Raw genomic sequence first — 15391 nt, forward strand, 5'->3', positions numbered from 1 at the left:
TCTGGCTTAATCATGATGAAGGCTTGCACCCAAGGAGCTCATGAACATGGAGGCAGTAAAACTTGGCTTGAGAACTGAAGTCCAGAGGGCCAGTAATTAGTAACTAGAAGGTTAGCAACTGGAAAACCTTTCCTCTAAGCCCTCCTACTCTATTACCAATTAATGCCACTGAATTAATGAACTGTTGAAAGCAAATAATGAAATTAATGGAATGTGTCTGAAAAGAGGAAAGGGTGGGATGTTAGAATACTTCCATTGTTGGCAACTTCATTTTTAAAATTTTGGCCTATTTAAGAGTAGGATGAAAATAACAATGGGAATATTGTAATGCTTAGGGCTGGAAGCAGCCACAAGCTGAATGAGAGAAGTGAACAGTTACAGAGCCAACATCCTCCAGAAAATTTTCTCCTCTCCCAGTCTGTAAAGGAGTTCATTCAGCCTTGGTCATCATATCTTAATAAATGAGGTGAATGTAAGAATGAATACAAAAACTTATTTAAAGCATAAAGAAAATGTGATATGTGACAGTGTTTAAATTGTTTGGTTTAGGAAGATTAGAAGCTGGGTGTGTACACAGAGGGAAGATTTTCTAAAACAATAAATGAGAAAGAAGAGGATGATCCTGTTCTTCACATAGTGGAAGAAATCAGAGAAGCTGTCAACAAAAACAAAGTTTGCTTTACATAAGAAATACAATTTGCTTCTAGACAAGTAAGTTTTCTACAATGAAAAAATTAAAATGCAGGAAATCTAGACCTTGGGCTTTTACTTTGTTTTGTTCAGCGTGTTTTTCTTTTTTTTTTTTTTTTTCGTAAGGTAGATTATGTTCATACCAATGTCCAGCAGCATGAATCTCCTGTATGCAGTGGGAGATGCAAGAGACCTGTTGAACAGCATTCCCCAGGTGAAGCTCTGCCAGGAAAGGGACAGTTAAATGTCCTGCAGATTCTCCCATCCTCAGTGCTGTTATGTGCGGCTGCACAGGGCACCACTCCCCAGCAAGCACACTTCACTGCCTTATTTATATCCTTTAGTGCATATGTAAGTTGTACCCACGAGTGCATCTGATCCTCATCCTGGCATTGAAGAAGCCTCTGTCATCTTTCTGCACTGTGCATGTCACTGGGCATTCTCTGACAGGGCACTGAGTGAGCTGCCTTTGTGCCACAGCATGGCCAAGGACATGTCACCCCAGTTTCACAAAATAAGAAAGGAAAGCATCATATAACCTTGAAATGTTATTATAGTGAATGGCCTTGGATAACTTGTACTAACTCTCCTTAATTTCAGCCTTATAACCTGTAGGGTAGGGCTTCCCTGTTGGTTATCTCATATCCCCCAGCAGGTCTATGTTAATTGAAAAATTTGACTATATCTTAAGGAGTGATATATTGTAATTCTTGTGTGCATTAAAATAGGACTAGGTTGATTTGCCCCAGGATTTTATTAATTTAAATTATCATATATATTTTGATTATTCCTGTTCAAATTATTAAGTACCATTAGATTATATATATATCATCAGAACGTGCATAATATTTTTTTCAACAATACCTGCGTTCCTGGTGTAGGAAAGGCCAAGTGCTATCAGCTCATGTTTCACCAAAGTTGTTTATTCAGATATCTAAAAAGCACCCCACTGTCCAGCAGGAACTGGAATTTCATGTAGAACTGTCTGGGACATTCTTCTAGATGATTACATAGATAACAGGCCGAGGAATGCAGCACTGCTAATAGGGTATTAGGAAAGTAGTCATTACCATAAATTACTGTATTTTTAAGAGTGACTTTTTCTAACAGGTTTATCTAAAGAGTTATTATGTAACACAAACAGCCCACAGCCGTTGCATTTTTATGAGGTAAATCCTACTCTCAGCGACACTGTCCAAACTCATTGACCTCAGTTAGCCCGTTCAAGTGGCTCCAAGAACAGGTGACCTTTTGGCCAGCATTCACCTCCTCTTCTGTCCTCTCATGAGGCTACACAGTTTAAAGGTTTCTTTCATGTTAGAAACACGGTTTGATTTTCTTTTCAAATTAGAATAGAATAATTCTTGTTGGAAGGTCCCTTTGGCAATCACCAAGTCCAAACTTAACCAGAAGTTAAAGCAGGTTATTGAGGGCATTGTCCAAATGCTTCTCAAACTGACAGGCTTGTGTCCTTCACCCCCTCTCTAGGAAGCCTGTCCAGAGGGATGCTGTGAGAAATAGCATGAAAGCTTTACTACAATCCAGAAAACCTTCACTGACTCTCTTCCCTTCACCCACTAGGCAGCTGATGTTACAGCAGAAAGATTGGTTAGACAGGACTTTCCCTTTAACTGTGCCGGATTATTTTGTCATTTCATTGCTCTCTAAATGCCTTTCAATAGCATCCAATATGATCTTCTCCATAATTTTCCAGGTGCTGAGGTTAGAGTAACAGTTCTGTAATTTCCTGGATTTTCATTCTTGTAAACTGGAATAATGTAGGCTAGCTTCCAGCTTCCAGTCAGGAATGAATTCCCCAGATTTCCAAGGCCTGTGATAGATTATTTCAGCAGCTGAACAGACCTGTAAACTGAACTGTTAAGTTTAGTACTATCTCTTTTTTGGAAGAGAACTCTGATCTTGGAAGAAAAGATCATGAATATTATTTGTCATTCTGCAAGATTTAAATTTTCATGACCATAGTAGAGGGAGATTTGGAATTGTTCCTTAAAATTGGTTTAATCAAAGAGATCTAAAATTAGGTACAATAATTTTAGTGATTTTAAACTTAGACTGACTGTAGGCTTTTCTAACCCAGTGTACCATCTTTACTCTTATCTGTGCTACATGGTTCTGAAGAAGGTAAAAGAGCACTCACAGTTAACACCTTGAAAAAGAATTTATTCACTGTTAGCTTTTATTTTGAAACAAAGGCTGTATTTTGAAGGTTTACTTGATTGTCCCTAAAGTATTGCCCCAGATTTATTATTTTTTTCAATAGTACACTGAATATAAGCTGTTGGCAATTCTGATTCTGTTAAAAAGCAAGCAGATATGATCTGCCTTGTTACTTTTTCCTTAGGAGAGGAAAGGATGAAGTAACAAGCTGTTTATGAAGCAAATTTGGCTAAAATAGCCACTATAGGATGCTCTATTTGATATTTATTCCTGAAAGTCTCCTGTTGATGTAATGCTACCTTTTCCTACAAAACTGTGTACACCTCCAAAACACAATATTTATTTATATCTGTGAAAAATATCCATCCTTTCCTGGCATAGAATAGCTGCTACATAAGAGTTTACTAAGACAGTAATTCTAATCAATGTGCTTCTTAAATTACATATGTGTATGGGAAAGCAAGGCAAGGAAAGCAGCAAGAGAAGAAAGGGTGCAGACAGGTTTGCTTAATTTCATGCCAGCTGAGTCCCCACAGCATATTCAGAGTGATGAACAGAAAGGCTAACAGGAGACATTAATACATGAAGAGATTATGTGTTTTGATCAGAAACAGATGTGCTGAACTGAGACTTGAAAGGGGTGCTAGCATCTACATCTTGGGTAAGGTACACTGACATCAGTCAGTACATGTTGGAACTGTTCCTGATTAGAAACTGTCTGGACTTTGCAGGATCACTTTCCAGAGAACACCTACTACTGCAAACAATGACAGTGTGAGAGAGACACTTCTAGTCTTTTTTGTTATGAAAATGACAAATGTCATTCCAACTGCAGAAACTATAGAGAGGCCTCTTTATTCATCTAGACCAACATAACAATTTTTGATGGAGGTCTTTATTTCACTTATAGGAAACTTCAGGTATGTATTTATATTTTATATATTTTACCTATGTATTACTGTTGTTAATACTGTGAACTCTGTAAGTTCTGTTCTCTGAAAGGAAGTATAAATATAAAATTTTCTGTTATACATACTTCTGTCTTCCTACTTTTGTTTTTGTTTTGTTGTGATTACCCATATGCAAGCTTTAACTTCCAGGAGAGTTGCAACTAGCTTGACATCCATGAGCAACCTATTCTCTGAATTCTTAGAAGTATTCACAGAAATTCCCTTTGAGTAGCAGCTGGGATGCATCCAAGGATTCTCTGTTAAACCCCCCCACACACAGTGTTTTGGGAATTAGGTTATCAAGCAGTCGTGGCGTCACCAGTGATCTCAGTGGAGCACAGAACATTCCCCAGCAGCAGAAATATCTGATAGTGTGGCACTGCTGGTATGTTTAAGTATCCAGTAGGTTCTCTGAGGTAAGAGCCACATGATGCAGTGAAATTGCTCTTGAACCCTCTGACTGGCCTGGTGACCATGAGGAGCACAGCAGGTGTGCCTGCAGCACACCAGAAATCCAGTTCTGTTCTGTGTGCAAGGCTCAACACAAACTGGAGGCTGCGGCTGTTTGTGTCATTCTGTTTGTGACACAAGATTACTGTCAGAAAGATTACTGTCAGAACACATTATTTCCACACTGTTTTTCACGTATGTTCTTTTCTGTATGAGTTTCCCCATGTGAAGATACTGTGATGCTGTGTAGAAGGGATATGTGTTCTATCTTGTCAAAATTATATAACAAACATACCACCAAAGCAGTGCCTATTCTAATAATCACTTTCCTGTCTTCTTTTTCCCTTTCTTTTTCTAAATAAGTTTTCCCATAGGCCTATGGAAATATTTTTGTATTGGCTACCTGAAAGGGCATCAATAAACTTGAGACACATCAGTTCCATTGGTTGCCATTTGCCTTGGGTGTCATTAAATAACTGAAATTACTCATGTTCAACAAATGCCACTGGGTTTGTGTGTGTTTAAACTTTTCCAGAAATTGTTTCAAAATTTCTATAAAGGGGGAAGAAAAAAAAGCTTAAAATACAATTTAGTCTACAGAGACCTACCTAAAGTGGAAGGAATAAATCCAGTAATAATTTGCCACTTATGCACACAGATTACAGGGCTACAAATTGAGAGCAAACACTAACTGCTGGTTTTTAGAATTAAATGTTTTATTCCAGAGGGACACAGAACCCTTTCTACACTGGTTTCAGACAGTGCAGAGTGGTGAACAGGTGACATGGGAAAAGAGATAATTCTAGGCCCATGCTTGCTTGTAGGAGGATGTAAGGTAAGAAGGCAGCACATATTATCTGTGGATAAACCTTTTAGGACCAGGGCATTGCTCCTGTTACTGTTTAGTCAGTCTGTGAGGAAGATGGGGGAATGGAAAATGAGACCAGATTATTTTGCTCCTGGGCTCTCTTTCAGGTTTCACTGTGAGCTTAGTGTAAAACTGGATAACAGAAATATTAATGAAAAGAGAGAAGGAACAGATCACTGCTGTTCACTCTATCATCAGTGCTGCAAAAATAAACAGAATAAAGATTAAAACAAAGGAGTTCTGCAAGACACTGGGTGTTTGGTTTTTTTTTTTTTTTTTGCAATCTGGATCCATACTTAGAGATGTAAGTCTTGTGTGTGTTGTTTTTCTGTTTTTAATAATACAGCTAAATAAACCAAGATTATCAAAGAAGAAAGTTACCTATAACAATGGTCAAGGTGTGAAGGGGAGCACAGAACTGAAAACCATTTTGGGGTAGTAGAGAACAAAGAAATTGACACGACAGTCAGTGTGAAAGTCTTGGCATGCATATTGAAAATATGCAAGAGAAAGAATGTAAAATGTTAATTAATACATAAATTGTTAAAGCATCCTGAAAAGTTAAAAAACTTGCTGACAGGAACTCTAACAATGAATCAAGGATTGGACGTCTGACACTGAAAAGCTTACAAAGTACAGTCCATGCAAGTATTAAAATAAATAACAATGAGAAGTGGCATGTTATAAGTGTTAAGTATCTCCACAAGGATAAAATGCCAGCCTGGCAACAGCTCTGTGAAGTACCTGAGAATGATGTAACAAAGAACAGTGGCTTGGAGCTTAAGCCAAAATTAAACAAAAGGAGTGATATTATCTGTAACTGCAGCATTGATTAACTGAGGAACAAAATTCTGCAACAAATGGTAAATTTTTAATCCTCAACACTTTCTTGAAAACAAACTCCATCCAGACACCTTTACCCAGAGCTCTGGTATGTGGAGATTTATAAGCGTCTAAGATGTATGGAAGGTCAGCCTGTGTGATTTTAGGGTTGCTTCTGGCCTTAAATTCAAATAATCCCCTTTATTTCAAAGAGGTAGTGAACATAAACTCTGTAAACATGGGAACAGGGGAGGAGAGGAAAGACGATAAGAAAAAAGCGAGGAACAGCTACACATAACCAAGTTCAGAATTTATTATGTACAAGCATCACCTTCTGCCAAAATGGTGATAAAGCACATTTTTGTCTTTGACCTTGTACTTGTCCTTCTACGCTGGCTAAAGCCAGAGGTGGAGAACACCCTGTATTCTGAGGAGGCTGTCAATGCTGTGCTAGTCAGCTGGAGAACTATTTAGTCAGTAGGAAATATGCCTGCGCCTCATTAAACTGTTCCTTGTGTGTTGCAGTTGAAATTGTTTTGCTCTTTGTGCTACCGTTGCTTTCTGTCCTCCCCCGTTTTATAAAATTGAGAAGAATTCGTGGAATCATAGAAAGTTAAGGGGTTGGAAGGGACCTTAAATGTCATCTAGTCCCAACCTCCCCTGCCATTGGCAGGGCCATCTCCCTCCAGGCCAGGTTACTCAAAGGCCCATCCAGCCTGGCTTTGAACACCGCCAGGTTGAGACATCGACAGCTTCTCTGGGCAGCCTGTTCCAGCGCCTCATCACCCTCAGAGTAAAAGGTTTCTTCCTAACACCCACCCTCTGCCATGGCCAGAGATTGTCAGTCACACAAGGGGTTTTGCTTATACTTTGAATCTTTGAAATACTTGTGTGCACCTTGCTGGGTTAGTCATTGCATATGAAGTTGCCTTTTATAAGATTGCATCAAATAGTGATAACCTACATATTTAAAAGATAATAAATCTAGTGAAGAATTTCTAGTCTCTGTTTAGATAGGTTGTTGTGCTAGCAGTGGTTGCACAGTGCACAACCAGCTGAAATACACATCATCACAGGCTTCTGTCCTGTTTCTGGATATTGGCAAATATTATAATACAGTCTTGAGTTTTAGTGACTGGGGTCAAGGCACTTAGTGGCTGCTGTCTCATAACTCTTATATGCTTCTTTACCTTACACATTAAAGGTACTTGCCTTGAAAATTACAATTTAGGATTCTAGGCTCAGCTCTCTGTGACAGAGGCCATCCTGTATTTTATGGGAGAGTGCACTGACTAGAGCAAGGCCCATATATGAAATAACTATTAGGATAAGGTGAAAACTAATTTCAGATTTAAATTTCTAATTTATGGTGCATAATATTTGATGATCTTCCCTTTTCTAGCAATGCTATTTTGATTGTGGCTGGGGTCGGTGTTCCATAACTGTAGAGCACAAACCAAAAGAAGGTTCCAATGCCAGAGCCCTTTGGTGTCTTTTGTGCAAGAGCCCATAGACCCTGCATTGAGCTGGTCACTTTTCTGATAGAAATTCTGTGCAAATATATGAGTAACAGCACTGTGTAAGTGAAAAACGGTCTAAAGACAGACCAATATCCTTTTGTGCTGCTGTAGAATTTCTCAATCAGCTTCATTTTCTCAGTATTTTAAAATCCTTCAGACTGTTTTCACATTTGCAAAGGTAAAATCTCATCTTTTCCTTCCCATGTTTCAAGATATTTGTGCTGTCTTTCTCAGTGGTAATCTGATTCAGAGGGTTTTTTAAGCAAAGGACTAAATACTACAGCCTTGAGTGCCATAGATCAAAAATTAGGAAGATAATAGAACAAGAAAGTGTGAAGAGAGAAAAAAATTAGGAAGACAATAGAACAAGAAAGTGTGAAGAGGGAATGTCTCCCAGTGAGAAAGATTTTATGTAGGAATTTTTGTGGTAGGTTAGGTGTCTGGGATTTACTCAGCTTTTGGAGCAGCTGTAGTGATGCCTGTGCTGCCTTGGCTGCATTTAAAGCTTGCTCAGGTAAATAAACTGGAAGACACAGTTGTGACATCAGTTTAAAATCCCCAAGTAGGATAACATTTTCAGCTACTCAGAGAGAAGAACAGCTGTATTTGCTCTCAGCTTAATAGTTGAGCTGTTTGGAAGTGCAGCACACACAGAGCAGAGATGTGGAACTTGGGACTATGCAGCCTGTATTCAGAGCCATGATGCATTTTGAAAATCTTTTTGTTTGTATCCCCACTGAGAGGTGGAATGCAGTGGGTGTCAATTTTCTGGCATTGGTTTAAATACTTCTGTGGTGTGTAAGAACGAGGGCTCATGCATCAACTCCCTTAAAAAAAATTGCTAAACCCATTTATTCCTGACCTTTGGCATCTTGGACAGGTCCACACTCTCACTAAGGAAATACAAAAGCCTGCAATCACCCAGATCACAGCTGATTGGAAATAAGTATATATTCAGTGTCTATAATAAGGGAAGCAGAATTCTGGCACAAATTAGTGTAACTAATCTCTGAGGGATTGGCCCAGATGAGGTTATTTTTTTGTGTAGAATCCAATTTAACTCTGTATCAGAAACACAACTCTAATTAGATAAATGTAAACTCTCTTAAGGGCATCCCAGACATCTGATTTGAGCAGAGTAGTTTTAATTTCAAAATTGCTGGAAATTTTCTAACTGTTGTTACTCAGAATAAATTGCCATACAATTATTAAAGAAAGTGTCTAATAAAAAAGCAAAGTATATAACTATAACATGGAACAATCTTGGGTTAAAAAAAAAACAGTTTATATTTTGCTGTTATGGCTTCTGAACCAGAACTGCTTCAAGGGAAAATGTCATTTCAGCAGGTATGTAGGACACAGATATCAGAACTTTTCTATGTCCAAGTAGAGATTAAGTAAATTTCTGTTTGACCAAGCATTTTCAGCTATGATTATCTTCACATTGGGCTGATCTGGTTTTCAGAAAAGCTAAACTCCTATAAATTCTGATGGAATACTTAGCCATAGAGCAATAGAGATCACCCATATAGAAAACTTTTTGCTATTTACAAGGGGTGCATGTCTGCTAAACCCACTCACCCTATTGTGAGTCAGTGGAGAAAAATTATGCAGAAGCTGATGCTTATCATGATCTGATTGAATCACCTCTATCATTCCTTTCTGCTGCTGCCTGGAAAGTTCTATTGTGACTTTGGAATCTTGAGAACAAGCCCAAATCATCTGCTCATTTATGTAGGTGATTTTTCTTTTTTAGTTACAAAAGAATGTAATATGTTTTATTCAAAGATAGTAGGATTTTTGTGGGGAGAGAGGAATCTCACTGAAAACTCTTTTTAAGGGGTCTTCAGTGTCTCAGAATGCAAATAATTCTGAACAGCAAGATATTCTTTTCTTCTAAAAGATCTTTTGGGCAAATCTTGTTCTACAACTGCCTGCCCTCCTTCTGTGCAAATGGCTTCACTCTGAGCAGCACGCAGGAGTTTGTATTGAGGGGCTCAGGAGCCAGAAATGTGGCACAGCTGAAGAAAATGTAATTAAATCAGACAAAAAAATGCTACCTTTTTAAAAAAATAAATTATTTATATTACAAGAGCTCTGTTAGCTGATATAGCATTTTCAAATAAACCAAGAGAGACTCATTGTCTGAGCCAGGGTGCAGTCAAGCCTGGGAATGAGAACCAGGTGTATAGTTTTATGGACAAACTCCCTGACATTTAGAGGCAGCAGCTGCATTCCAATGTTGTTAATCTGGCCTCATAAAGCCTGTTCACTTTTTATACATGGGGTCTGATATACCCCCAGGTGTCAATGGTTTAGCCAAAGAACAGAGTTTATGGTGGGGGTAGCTTGCTGTTTGTAGCCACTTGAACTAAAACCCACTTCAAATGGCTTGTATTTAACAGGAGTTGGCAAATACATGCCTTCTCCAAACAGAGATAAGCTGAGCAAGTCTTTATATGTCAAGTTCAGGCAGAGATGAATTTCTTCAAGCCCTCCCTGTTCTCCACTCAAGTCTCTGCTGCAGCCTTGTGTTCATTTATTCTCACTGCAGCAGAATGGCTCCATCCTCACCACGGCGTGCCTGTGGTCCTAGAGTGACCAGCAAGAATGAGAGTTCCAAGTTTATTTAAACATTTGAAGTAGCCATTTAAAGTAAGCCTTTTTGTGCTGGGTCGGGCAAGGCATCTCTCAGCTCAGCAATTTTTTTTCTAGTCTTAGAAAAATAAAATAAATTATTGTTCCTGTCTCAGACCAAATTCATTACATTTAATTTCAAAACCATAAATCACCACTATATGCCATCAGATCTACTGCCATTTCAATGCTGGGCTTGTTTTCTCAAGGACAGTTTCACTCAGTCTTTGGGAAGGAAGGGAAGGGAAGGGAAGGGAAGGGAAGGGAAGGGAAGGGAAGGGAAGGGAAGGGAAGGGAAGGGAAGGGAAGGGAAGGGAAGGGAAGGGAAGGGAAGGGAAGGGAAGGGAAGGGAAGGGAAGGGAAGGGAAGGGAAGGGAAGGGAAGGGAAGGGAAGGGAAGGGAAGGGAAGGGAAGGGAAGGGAAGGGAAAAAAGAAGAGGAGAGGAGAGGAGAGGAGAGGAGAGGAGAGGAGAGGAGAGGAGAGGAGAGGAGAGGAGAGGAGAGGAGAGGAGAGGAGAGGAGAGGAGAGGAGAGGAGAGGAGAGGAGAGGAGAGGAGAGGAGAGGAGAGGAGAGGAGAGGAGAGGAGAGGAGAGGAGAGGAGAGGAGAAGAGAAGAGAAGAGAAGAGAAGAGAAGAGAAGAGAAGAGAAGAGAAGAGAAGAGAAGAGAAGAGAAGAGAAGAGAAGAGAAGAGAAGAGAAGAGAAGAGAAGAGAAGAGAAGAGAAGAGAAGAGAAGAGAAGAGAAGAGAAGAGAAGAGAAGAGAAGAGAAGAGAAGAGAAGAGAAGAGAAGAGAAGAGAAGAGAGCCTCTCCAAACTATAGCACTGCAAAAATAAACTGGTCAATATATGGATCCTGCTGTTCTCTTGAAAAATCCATGTTGCTCAGCTCTGTGTCCTGGACAAAATTACATGTTTATCTTTTGCAGGCCACTAACACACCTGTCAGAACTGTTGTTACCTGAACTATCAGCCAAGCCAATCCTAGCTGGATATCACAAGGCAGCTACCAAAGGGAGCAGATGCTCTGTTTACTCAAATGAAAGCAAGTGAAGTTTTCTTCTTGGTTAAATACCGTGACACTGTTACAGTATTTAAACAAACATAAATGGAATGACAGCCTCAAAATCTGGAAAGGCTAAATGACAGTCAAACTGAAACCATAATTAGTGACCCAACAGCAGGCCTTAAGGATTGCTTTAAGGATTAATAATTAAACAATAAAAAGATTTCATAATTGTATGAACTTCCAAGAAAAGTGAATGTCACTGCTTGAGTCATCTTAATATGAATAATCAGTGAGTAACACAATCAAACACATCTGAGAAGAATAAGTCTAGTGAGGCATGAGCAGAGATTAATTCCTCTATTGAAAGGCAAGAAGGACAAAAAGGCAGGGAGCTTCTCCTTTTTCTCTTCCTTTGTTGAGGGACTTCATTACAGACTAGCAATAACATTTCAGACCATGGAACTACCAGTCAAGTGGTATTTTGATACTCTTCAATATAATTTTAATCAAAATATATTTAATGTTTCCTTAATAAAATCATCAGGCTTAAACCGTTCTCAAAATTCTACTTTCGCTACCCAGGGGGGAAAATAATTCTGTAACAAAAGAATGTAGTTTCTTGATTCCTGAATACTTTACAAGTAGTACACTGACACACACACTCTTCCACAGCCTTGTTACAGAGTTCATGAGATCTGTACAACTATCCAGTCTTATGTGGATACACATATCCAATCAGGTGATGAGCACCTATATTAAAAATCATTCCAAATAACACAGAATATACTTTACAGAAGTCTGATTAAAGTTTTAATTAAGGGGTATTGCATTTACTGCATCTTCACAAAATTTTAGTTGTAGAATTTTAAAATTCACTTTAGGCATTTTAACATAGTGAACATCCTGCTGAGAATAAAGACAGAGAATGTGTTAGGCACCGATGCAAACAATTTTAAGGCAAAGGTACAATTATACAGTGACTGATCTTATCCTTAAAGATAAAGCAATAGAATTGGTTAGAGTTGCTCAAAGAAAACACAGGGAACTTAAGAAAATAATTAGGCAAACCCAGAAGATTCAGCTAGAATTATAAGAGATCCTTCAGCACAAATGCAGTTCTGTAAACCTGTAAAACATTCCCCTCAAGCACAGAAGACCAAACGCTTGTAATCTAAAAGATTTAGACTTCAGCAGTGGCAAAAAATGTGATTTTTTGACTACCCAATGAAACGACATTCCAGACTTTCACATATATTTTCTTCTGAGAAAAAATAAGCTTGACTTTTGTCCATATTTTTAATTTCCAGTAACTTCATGTTTAAAATCTTAAATATTCTGTAATCAGCTCCAAGGGTGTTTTTTTAACTAACCTTATAAATAATTCCGACTTAATCTGATTTAATTCTTGACTCTCTCTAGGAGTAACAAGTGACAGGAAGACCTGATCAATTTTCCTGAGGAACCTGCTAAACTGAGGGACATTGCTGCCATCTACATTTTGGCCCATTCCTAATACTGAAGACATCACAGTCTGCATGGATAGAGAGAAGCTGTAAAAACTCCAGAACAGCCCCCTTTTCTATGAAGTGCTCAGAAACCATGCAGAAATACCAGAAGGGAGCTCAAAAGACTTGGCAGAAGGGTTTCTCTCATCTTCTTGTAGGAAACTAATGGAGGATCAGGACCTACTTTCCACAATTGATTTAGGGTAAATGATGAGCCCTATATCCTCTTTCAATGCCTCTTTCAATGTTTCTCTGGGACTAATATCCAAATACATGTGCACGATACCTCTGTTACCTTGAGCAGAAAGGCAGCAAAACAGAGGTCCTGGGCTGTGATTGCAGATGTTTATATTACCCTCTGAACCATGAGGAACTATGAAAACCATTTACCTTATCTATCTTTTTAATGAATCAGGAATTGCAGTCCTGGTAAAGATGAGTAGTTGACAGCACTAACCTAGTGCTATGCAAGTGCTGACTCCATATTCAAGTATACTCCTGTCTCTTCATCCTTTTCAGCTCTTTCTTCTTTGATTTCTGTATCCCATTTTGGAGATGCAGGTCAGAGAGACACAGCTCTTTTCCTAATTTTGCTCTCCAGCCTTGTATATCTGTGGTGTGACACCTTGTTGGCAAGATCTGCTGTTACCCCAGTCTTGCCCTTTCAGCATGTTTGTCAGTAACTGCAGGCTTGACTTCTCAATTTCTTAAGCACAGCCCACCTCATTAAAAGCAGACAGAAGGGTTTTCATTCCCTCCTTATGAAAAGCATGATGCTGCATGTTGTTAGTGCATTTTCTTAGCATATCTCCTTATTTTATTTAATAGAGAGATGAAGAAGTTTCTTTTTTTATTTTGATTTTTTTTTTTTTTTTTTAATTTGGCAGATTAAGCTGGCTGGGACTTTACAGGCTGAACCCCTGTGGCTCTCAGTATCACAGATAATTACAATGGGCATGCAGCCAACCTTTATGTTACTTAAAAATTATTTACTTCTCTTTACAATGACATCTTTATTTTCAAACTTTCCAGAGGGGTCATTATGTATTATATTGAGCTGAAGCTCCCATGCTGGGATGGAGCAAGATGAAAGGTTTAAATCTTTAATTAGGATTCTTTTTTATCCGAATTTCCTGGTTAGAGCAGAAGGATGAGAATCAAAGAGACAGCTTTGTGGTCTGGCTGTGTATTTCCATCTGTCAGAAAGAAAGGATTTGGTTACTGAATTTTGTACTGTGGCAAGAATCAATGATCCAGCCTACTTGAAACTGGTTGGTGAACTTGAAATGGGAACAGAAATCCAGAAATAATGCCAGGAATATGTGCAATATCTGCATGGATCTCAGATGTCATGTGCTGGAAAATGCTGAGGCCCAGCCGTGTAAGATTGGAAGGTAATTTGACACCTTGAACAAAGTCTAGTCAAGTACAATAAATGTGCAATAACCCTGGAATGCTGAATTACCACCTGTGTCAGAATTATGTTTCCTTTGTGACATCTTCATCAGCTCCCTAGTCATGTAAAAGCTGAATTATAGATCTTCTGGTTATGCAAAATATCTGATCTATAAAAGGTGGATCATTTATATGTGTGTCTTGAGAGTTCTCAACATGTCCACTACCTTGAGAACAAAAACCTCTAACCAAGTTTGCTGATGCAACAAAACTCATTTCCTGTAACCAATGTATTTATTTTAAGACTATGAATGGGCAATTTTTATTGTTCCAGGCTTTGAGAATCTCCCATGCTCCAGGCCTTGGAGGATAACGAGCTATTCAGAAACTTCTCGCTTGTAAAATCTGTCGTACTGGTGAGATGGGTGACGCCCCTTCTTGTGCCAGTCTAGGCTGCAATACTTTTTTAGAAGAAAACCACTGGGGCCTGCATGTTTGGGCAATGGGTCCCAGACTGTAGCTGTAGCAGAAAATAAACTTGCCAGCTTGAAGGGGAAATGGCTGAAGGGTGGGGACTCAGCACTAGGATGGTTAATTTGTTAAAATGTCCCTGCACGTATTCTTGGCATTATTTCTGGATTTCTGTTCCCATTTCAAGCTCATCAACCAGTTTCAAGTAGACTGGATCATTGATTCTTGCCACAGTACAAAATCCAGTAACCAAATCCTTTCTTTCTGACAGATGGAAATACACAACCAGAGGCAGCCCTTCATGTGACTGCCTTGTAGGACAGTGTGGGAGCTGCTCAGCTGTGACAGACACAGCCCCAGAACCCGTCAATGAAACAATGACATCTGAGCTGTAAGCAGGTATAAATATATGAAAGGACACTATCAGGACATCCAAATGATCAAACGTGGTCCAGTAATTGTCCAGAACCATGTAAGAGATTCACTCAGGATCCCAAAGAACTAGTGAAAATTACCTGCTCAAGGATGTTTTATTCTACTTACCCATGACTCAGTTTTATGATACCTCTGAATACTTTGCTTTCATTCCAAGAGGTGAACTGTGTACCTACACAGTCCAAAACACTCATGTCCCTAAACTGTGTATTTAGGATGACCTAAAAAGCCTGTAAATCAATTTTGTCCTTGGAATGTATCCCATAATCAGCTTTTTGTTTCTCCATTTCTTTTTCCTATTTGATTTGTCTGGATTGATAATTGAGAAAGATCACGTTGTGATCACCTCTGCAGACATATTTCAGCGCTGACAGAAGCAGTGTGGATCCAGATGATGCCTTTCCTATCTGAAGCTCATTCTCACAGATGTTGCCACACGGACCTTCCAGAGAAAGCAATGGAAAC

This window comes from Ammospiza caudacuta, chromosome 2 (assembly GCF_027887145.1).
Source record: "Ammospiza caudacuta isolate bAmmCau1 chromosome 2, bAmmCau1.pri, whole genome shotgun sequence".
In the NCBI taxonomy this organism is placed as follows: domain Eukaryota; kingdom Metazoa; phylum Chordata; class Aves; order Passeriformes; family Passerellidae; genus Ammospiza; species Ammospiza caudacuta.